This window comes from Rutidosis leptorrhynchoides, chromosome 4 (assembly GCF_046630445.1).
Source record: "Rutidosis leptorrhynchoides isolate AG116_Rl617_1_P2 chromosome 4, CSIRO_AGI_Rlap_v1, whole genome shotgun sequence".
Taxonomy (NCBI): domain Eukaryota; kingdom Viridiplantae; phylum Streptophyta; class Magnoliopsida; order Asterales; family Asteraceae; genus Rutidosis; species Rutidosis leptorrhynchoides.
Window position 1 is genome coordinate 415,987,106 of NC_092336.1, and position 8,784 is coordinate 415,995,889.

Here is an 8,784-nt window from a genome sequence, read left to right on the forward strand (position 1 = left end):
TAAATTGATCATCCAAAAGTTGCATTCCAAAAGTTGGTTCGCGAGCACCCAATTATCAAGACTTAACGTTTCCTTCCATTGTATACCCCATCACTTAGTGCTAGAACAAACACTGATTCTCGAAAATATATTTCATCCGTAGACGGTAGCGAACCGTCAAGGATGAGGGTTGTCAACCCATATGGCCATATAACATAAGTTCTCGCTTACACCCGGCAAGTGTAACTAATGATAATCGAATTGAGGATTTTTGTTCTAAACTCGCTGTAGAATGTTTGTTTTCCTTGTACTTGTGTTCAAAGTATAAAAGTAAGTAGTACAAAATGTAACAAAGTATATGTTTCTCAGCCCACAATTTAAAAGTATAAAAAGTTGTTGAAAAGGTGGGACTATGATCTCACCTCGAGTGCACGAGTATAAAGGTACTTCACAAAGTAAACGTGTGCATGAAAGTTGCTTAGTCTTGACCTAAACAAGTAAATTATATCAATTAACCGGTTACGACACAAGGTCGGGTGAAATGTGTTCAATTAGTCCTATGGCTCGTTACGACTCGAATAGTATAGCATGTGAATCACGTTGTCAAGTTTCATGCAAGAATCAAGTATAAAAACATGTTAGAACGATTGTAATAAAGTTTGAGTTGACATTTCAAAACCTTACCATTAGAAAGGAAATCTTATTACGTTTCCAACGATATTTGATTCATCGAAAACGGAGTTACGGTCAAAAAGTTATGGCCAAAACAAGTTTGCTGAAGTTCGGATGAAACAGGCAATTGTCGCGGCGCGACAAATGGCTCCGCGGCGCGACAAATGCCTATGTTGAAAGTCAGAAAGCCTGAAAAACATGTTCTAAAATCACCCTTTGGGCCACGGCGCGACAAATTGCTCCGCGGCGCGACAATGGCCGTGGCCTGGTACCAGGTCAGTTTCAAATGTTCAAGTCTTGGTCAAAACTTCAAACAACCATAAAACGCAAACCGTAAACAACTAGAAGACGTATCTTATACCGTTGGAAAGCTCTTTTGACAAGGAACACAACTAAGCACTTATCATCAAACAAAAACAACATTTTCCATAACCGATTTCTCGTCAAGTGATCATTTAAAAGTCCATTTTCAAAGTTTCAAGTTCATCAATTGCATTTTAAGTTTCGGGAATCCAATTCACACATATGATATGCCGTTTTGAAGGTAATGAAGTATACATTACTACTAAACACTAACAATTAACATTCCATGGCATTTAAGCATCCAAAAGTTCATGTCAAGAACTATCAAACCCTAGTCAAACATCACAAAATCATTAATCGGGTTTTTGAAGTTTTCTTAATCAACCTACGCATCAAAACGAAGCTAGTGATACTAGTAACACAATTAAAACATGCACTTTAACAATCTAACAACATTAACTCATCCAAAATCAAGGATTAAGCAAACCCATTTCAAGTTCATGCTAGTTACTCCAAAAACAACAAATCGAGCAAACCAAACATATATTCATGTTAGACTTGAGCCATAGACACTAACTAACACCATTTCAAATCAAAAACACGAATTTAGAGAAATCTAGAGTTTTAGAAATGTTACCCAAACGAGATGAGGTTGGTATCAAATTGTAGAGGATGAAGAGAGGATTCCAAATATGTAATTTGTTTTGAAGTTTGCTTCCCGATCCGGATTTAGATGATGATTTATGTTTGTGTTCTTGAGAGAAAAAAAAGAAAGAAAGAAAGAAGAAGAAATGGATGAATGAGGGGTGGAGGTGGTGAGTGGTTGACTAGTCAACTACTAGCCACCTCTTTGGTCAAGTGGCGGAACTAGTCCCTCTAGTTTCAGAGCGGGTGCGGGAATTAATCAAACGAATATTTTTAAAACGCAAGTTAACGAGAGATGTTATAATTAAATGACAGAATTATTATGAACGTTAGTCAACGGAGACTACGAATTTAAACACGAAAGATTATTATTAAAAAAAAAGACGGTGTTAAAAATAAATTTAACGGGAAAAAACGCGGGATGTTACATTATCCACACCTCAAAAGAAATTTCGTCCCGAAATTTAGTTGGAAGTAGTAGTTGTTGAATCTTACTCGAGATCTTGCGTTGTAAATTCTACGAATAAGTGAAGGTACGTCCTTGAGTATTTCCACGAATTTTGACGGTCGGGATCATATGTTGTTTTAAGGTTTGGCTTCCATGATTCATGGTTTCAATCGGTCCTCCTAGGAAGTGAGGTTTATCGTCGATAGTGAGTTCATCAAAGGAGATAACAAGTTCTCGTTTCGCAAAACACGTCTTTGAGTTGATACATCGAATGTAGGATAAACGGAGACTCAAAATGGGTCGGAAAATCTAAACGGCTAGCAACGGGTCCAAAACTCCCCAGGATTTCAAAAGGATTAAAATATCACGAATTTTGTTTTCTATGTTTCCCGAAACGGATTGCACCTTTCCAAGGTGCGACTCTTAACGTGACGCGGTTTCCCACGTGGAATTTGAAATGTTTACGTCTAAATCGGCGTAGCTCATTTGGCGACAACGAGTCGTGTTGGGTCTTTCTTGGATATGGATAAGTTTTCTCGGTCGCTCATGCATAATTCCGGTCCCGGTGAATTGGTCATCGTTTACTTGGTTCGACAAAAGGAGAATGACGTTTCCGGTCACATGTGGTCTCAAAAGGAGTGACGTTAAAACTCGAATGAAAATCATTGTAGTATGAGGATTCGGTTAAAGGAAAATACTTTTCTCAAGTAAATTTGAAGTTAGTAATACAACTCGTATTATTGATTCTAAGGTTTAAATCGTATGTTTGTTCGGTCCGTCGGGTTGCGGATGGTACGCGGTACTCATGTCTAAACGTGGTCCCGAGGCTTTTTGTGAGGCACTCCGAAGTCTAGAAATGAAATGAGGATCTCAGTCCAAAACGGAGTACATTCCGTAAGGTATATTTAGACAAGTTTGTTAGGACAAGTTTCTCAAGAAAATTCGCGTCGCGAAAGATTTATCAGTTTCCAAAAACGTTCGTCGGGGCAAGTCCTCATCGGTTTCTGAAAGAAAAACGTTCGTCGGAACTATTCACCCTCGAGGTGAATACTAGTATAACGTGGAGAGTCTCTCTCCATTGGGAATTTAGAATAAGGACCTCCTGAACCGGAAGTACGAGGGTGATGCAAAAGAAGTTTCCGCCTCGGTGCGAGCATAACGAGTAAATCGTAATTAGTCAATAAGACTGTGCGAGGACGAGATAGTATACACGTGTAACATACGGTTGAAGTCGAGAGGAATCGGTAATTCATTCGGAAGCATAAGTATAGTTCGACAAAAGTCGAAGGGGTGTCCCCGGTATGGTTGTTATCAATATTCTCGGAGTTTTCGGATGTCCAAACATGAAAGGATGAAGTCATGTACATGGCACATGGTGGTGTTTAGGTTGATCGAGTCTAACCACCATCACGCGTCACTAGAACTTTGGTATGTCTTACCGTAATATAACCACGTTGATCGAGTGTCGTTATATTACGCCAAATCATACTTCCATTCCCACATCACTCCATGAGTTCAAGTTCGTGTCATCGTGAAAATCTAAAATGAACAAAATGTAACGACGTCTCAAACATGATTCGTATTGAATCGAAAGAATTAGTGCAACTCTAAAGATGCGTTCCCCGAGGGAAGTGTATAAGTGATTGTTCACGTCAAAGCGGTTCGAATCAGACAATAAAGTAGTTAGGTATGAAAAGAGTAACGAGTCATGATAGCGAGTAGTACGCAACCGTAGCGATAAATAGTGATGACGATACTCACCTAGAGTAGTGACAGTGACTTTACAATACTCATGGATAGTAAGCTAAGACGGGGTGGATAACAACCAAAGAATTTGAGTTCCCGAGCTAGAGTAGCTAACGAAGTCGCGGTCATCCGTACGCGTATGAATCTTGAATTCACGTGTGTTACCAAAAAGTGGCGGAATACGAGTTCGTAGGATGAAGGTTGGGTACCATTAAAAAGTTTGCCTAAGAATGATTCAAGTATAATGCACAAGTAGTCAAGTAAGTGCTATCTATAGCAAATGTATGTCAGAATGCAAATGCTAACTATCCGGTTGTAGTCTAGACTCACTAATGCGTCCTAACGACTCTGTTAGACACACTAATGCACGTCCTAGTTCCCTACAACCAACGCTCTGATACCATCTGTAACGACCCGACCAAAACCGTTATTGACGGCGCCGTTAACTTAGGTCCCGTTGCGTGGTCGTAGTCCCTATATGAGACTCGTTTGACCAAAATTATGTCGCATTCATTTGAAAGGCACAAGACTTGCAAGTTTAGTTTACAAAACCATTCGACAGCAAGTCTAAGTTTACAAAAGTCATAAAGTATAAATGAAATAACTTGCAACATAATATAAGTTGAAAAACACAGTTGCTATAAATAGCGTAAGTATGTAAACAAAAGTTTGAATCCAAAAGTGCTATCCCTAGCGTATGTATGTATGTATGCTTGACCCCAAGCAAGAAATCAGAGTGTATGCATGTATGCTTGACCCCAAGCAAGTATGAATGTACGCGGAAGCATGTATCAAATAGCCATGTATGAACCTGAGAAACATATAGAAAACTGTCAACGAAAAACGTTGGTGAAATCATAGGTGTTTGTAATAAACGTTATATTTTGAACCACAAGATTTAGTATTTCCATAAATTGATCATCCAAAAGTTGCATTCCAAAAGTTGGTTCGCGAGCACCCAATTATCAAGACTTAACGTTTCCTTCCATTGTATACCCCATCACTTAGTGCTAGAACAAACACTGATTCTCGAAAATATATTTCATCCGTAGACGGTAGCGAACCGTCAAGGATGAGGGTTGTCAACCCATATGGCCATATAACATAAGTTCTCGCTTACACCCGGCAAGTGTAACTAATGATAATCGAATTGAGGATTTTTGTTCTAAACTCGCTGTAGAATGTTTGTTTTCCTTGTACTTGTGTTCAAAGTATAAAAGTAAGTAGTACAAAATGTAACAAAGTATATGTTTCTCAGCCCACAATTTAAAAGTATAAAAAGTTGTTGAAAAGGTGGGACTATGATCTCACCTCGAGTGCACGAGTATAAAGGTACTTCACAAAGTAAACGTGTGCATGAAAGTTGCTTAGTCTTGACCTAAACAAGTAAATTATATCAATTAACCGGTTACGACACAAGGTCGGGTGAAATGTGTTCAATTAGTCCTATGGCTCGTTACGACTCGAATAGTATAGCATGTGAATCACGTTGTCAAGTTTCATGCAAGAATCAAGTATAAAAACATGTTAGAACAATTGTAATAAAGTTTGAGTTGACATTTCAAAACCTTACCATTAGAAAGGAAATCTTATTACGTTTCCAACGATATTTGATTCATCGAAAACGGAGTTACGGTCAAAAAGTTATGGCCAAAACAAGTTTGCTGAAGTTCGGATGAAACAGGCAATTGTCGCGGCGCGACAAATGGCTCCGCGGCGCGACAAATGCCTATGTTGAAAGTCAGAAAGCCTGAAAAACATGTTCTAAAATCACCCTTTGGGCCACGGCGCGACAAATTGCTCCGCGGCGCGACAATGGCCGTGGCCTGGTACCAGGTCAGTTTCAAATGTTCAAGTCTTGGTCAAAACTTCAAACAACCATAAAACGCAAACCGTAAACAACTAGAAGACGTATCTTATACCGTTGGAAAGCTCTTTTGACAAGGAACACAACTAAGCACTTATCATCAAACAAAAACAACATTTTCCATAACCGATTTCTCGTCAAGTGATCATTTAAAAGTCCATTTTCAAAGTTTCAAGTTCATCAATTGCATTTTAAGTTTCGGGAATCCAATTCACACATATGATATGCCGTTTTGAAGGTAATGAAGTATACATTACTACTAAACACTAACAATTAACATTCCATGGCATTTAAGCATCCAAAAGTTCATGTCAAGAACTATCAAACCCTAGTCAAACATCACAAAATCATTAATCGGGTTTTTGAAGTTTTCTTAATCAACCTACGCATCAAAACGAAGCTAGTGATACTAGTAACACAATTAAAACATGCACTTTAACAATCTAACAACATTAACTCATCCAAAATCAAGGATTAAGCAAACCCATTTCAAGTTCATGCTAGTTACTCCAAAAACAACAAATCGAGCAAACCAAACATATATTTATGTTAGACTTGAGCCATAGACACTAACTAACACCATTTCAAATCAAAAACACGAATTTAGAGAAATCTAGAGTTTTAGAAATGTTACCCAAACGAGATGAGGTTGGTATCAAATTGTAGAGGATGAAGAGAGGATTCCAAATATGTAATTTGTTTTGAAGTTTGCTTCCCGATCCGGATTTAGATGATGATTTATGTTTGTGTTCTTGAGAGAAAAAAAAGAAAGAAAGAAAGAAGAAGAAATGGATGAATGAGGGGTGGAGGTGGTGAGTGGTTGACTAGTCAACTACTAGCCACCTCTTTGGTCAAGTGGCGGAACTAGTCCCTCTAGTTTCAGAGCGGGTGCGGGAATTAATCAAACGAATATTTTTAAAACGCAAGTTAACGAGAGATGTTATAATTAAATGACGGAATTATTATGAACGTTAGTCAACGGAGACTACGAATTTAAACACGAAAGATTATTATTAAAAAAAAAGACGGTGTTAAAAATAAATTTAACGGAAAAAAACGCGGGATGTTACACTTACCTTATTTCAATATGCTTATCTTGGTTACATGACAAGTGGTTGCCTAGGGAGCTATGAGCGGAAGCACTTCAATGTGCTTGTCATGTGTCTAATCGGTTACCATTTTGGCCAGGTACACAAAAATCATCTTTTGAGCTAGCTTATGGTGAAAAGCCTAATGTAAGCTATTTTAGGGTGTTTGGTTTTATTTGTTATGTTCATGTTCCAAAATCTAACCGAACCAAACTTGACCCAAAATCTCGAAGGTGTATATTTGTTGGTTATGATTCTCACAGGAAAGGTTGGAGGTGTATGGATCTAGAAACAAAGAAGTTCACCACTTCAAGAGATGTGGTATTTGATGAAGTGTCTTCTCAATTTTCTGAATCAAGCAAAAATGGTGAAGAAAATAGAGATTACAAATTTATGTTTTCTAGCTTCGACACTCAAGAAGAAAGTGAGAATGATGGTGTTTCTCAAACTCAAGAAGAGACACCTAATGAAGAAGTACCAACTCAAGTTAGAAGGTCAACAAGAGAAAAGAGACAACCAAAACATCTAAGTGACTATGAGGTGAACACAGTCACAACTTGTTTCTTTTCAGGTGGCTTAACTAAAGAACCAACATGTTATGAAGAAGCTAAAGATTCTCCGGATTGGAGAAAAGCAATGCAAGAGGAGATTGATGCATTGAAAAAGAATGAAACTTGGGAGCTTGTCAAGAAACCGGAAGCATGTAAACCGGTTACTTGCAAATGGGTCTACCGTTTGAAGAAGAACTCGGATGGAACCATTAATAGGTTCAAGGCTCGGTTGGTGGCTCGTGGCTTTTGTCAAAGTTATGGGCTTGATTATGAGGAAACTTTTAGCCCCGTGGCTAAAATGGTAACGGTGAGAACAATAATCTCACTAGCAGCTTACAAAGGGTGGAAATTGTGGCAACTTGATGTGAAGAATGCTTTTCTATATGGAGAGCTTGATCGTGAGGTGTTCATGGAACAACCTATTGGGTTCATTTCAAATCAATTTCCAGAATATGTGTGCCGGTTAAAGAAAGCTCTTTATGGCTTGAAACAAGCTCCGAGAGCTTGGTATGGTAAGGTTGCACAATACCTTGTCTTTTGTGGTTTTAAGATTTCTGATGCGGATTCTAGTTTGTTTGTAAAGAAAGAATCAGGTTTCCATGTTTTGGTGTTATTATATGTTGATGACATGATTATCACCGGAGGAAACGAGTCAGAAATCTCTCGTTTAAGTGATGATCTTTCGGTTCATTTTGAAATGAAGAATATGGGGGAGATTGGATGTTTTCTTGGCTTGGAAGTTGATAAATTAGAAAACGGATACTTTATCTCTCAAAGGGGTTATGCAAGAAGTCTCTTGGAACGTTTCAACATGGGGGAGTCAAAGCCTATGACTACTCCAATGGAACCAAATCTCAAAATGAAGAAAGATCAAGGAAAAGAGCTCAAGGATGTGAAGTTGTTCCGACAAATGGTTGGAAGTTTGATCTATCTAACCATCACAAGGCCGGAAATTGCTTACTTGGTTGGCATTGTTTCACAATTTATGCAATGTCCAACTAATGTTCATCTTGATGCAGCAAAAAGGATCCTTCGTTATGTGAAAGGATCAATAGGCCACGGCTTGTGGTATAAGAAGTGTGATAATGTTTTGTTAAAAGGTTTCGTGGATGCAGATTGGATGGGAGATGCAAATGATAGCCATTCAACTTCGGGTTACTGTTTTAACATGGGTTCCGCTGTTATTTCATGGTGTAGCAAGAAGCAAGATGTTGTTGCTTTGTCTAGCACGGAAGCGGAATACATAGCTGCAACAATGGCGGCTCAAGAATGTATTTGGTTAAGAAGATTGATTGGTGACATACTTGAAAAAGTAGATTATGTTGTCAAATTAAAATGTGACAACGAAAGTGCAATCAAGCTTGCTTCGAATCCTGTGTTTCATGCCCGTACTAAGCATATAGAAATGATATATCATTTTATTCGTGAAAAGGTTCTTAGCGGGGAGATCGAGCTAGCAAACGTAAGGACAAATGCTCAAGTAGC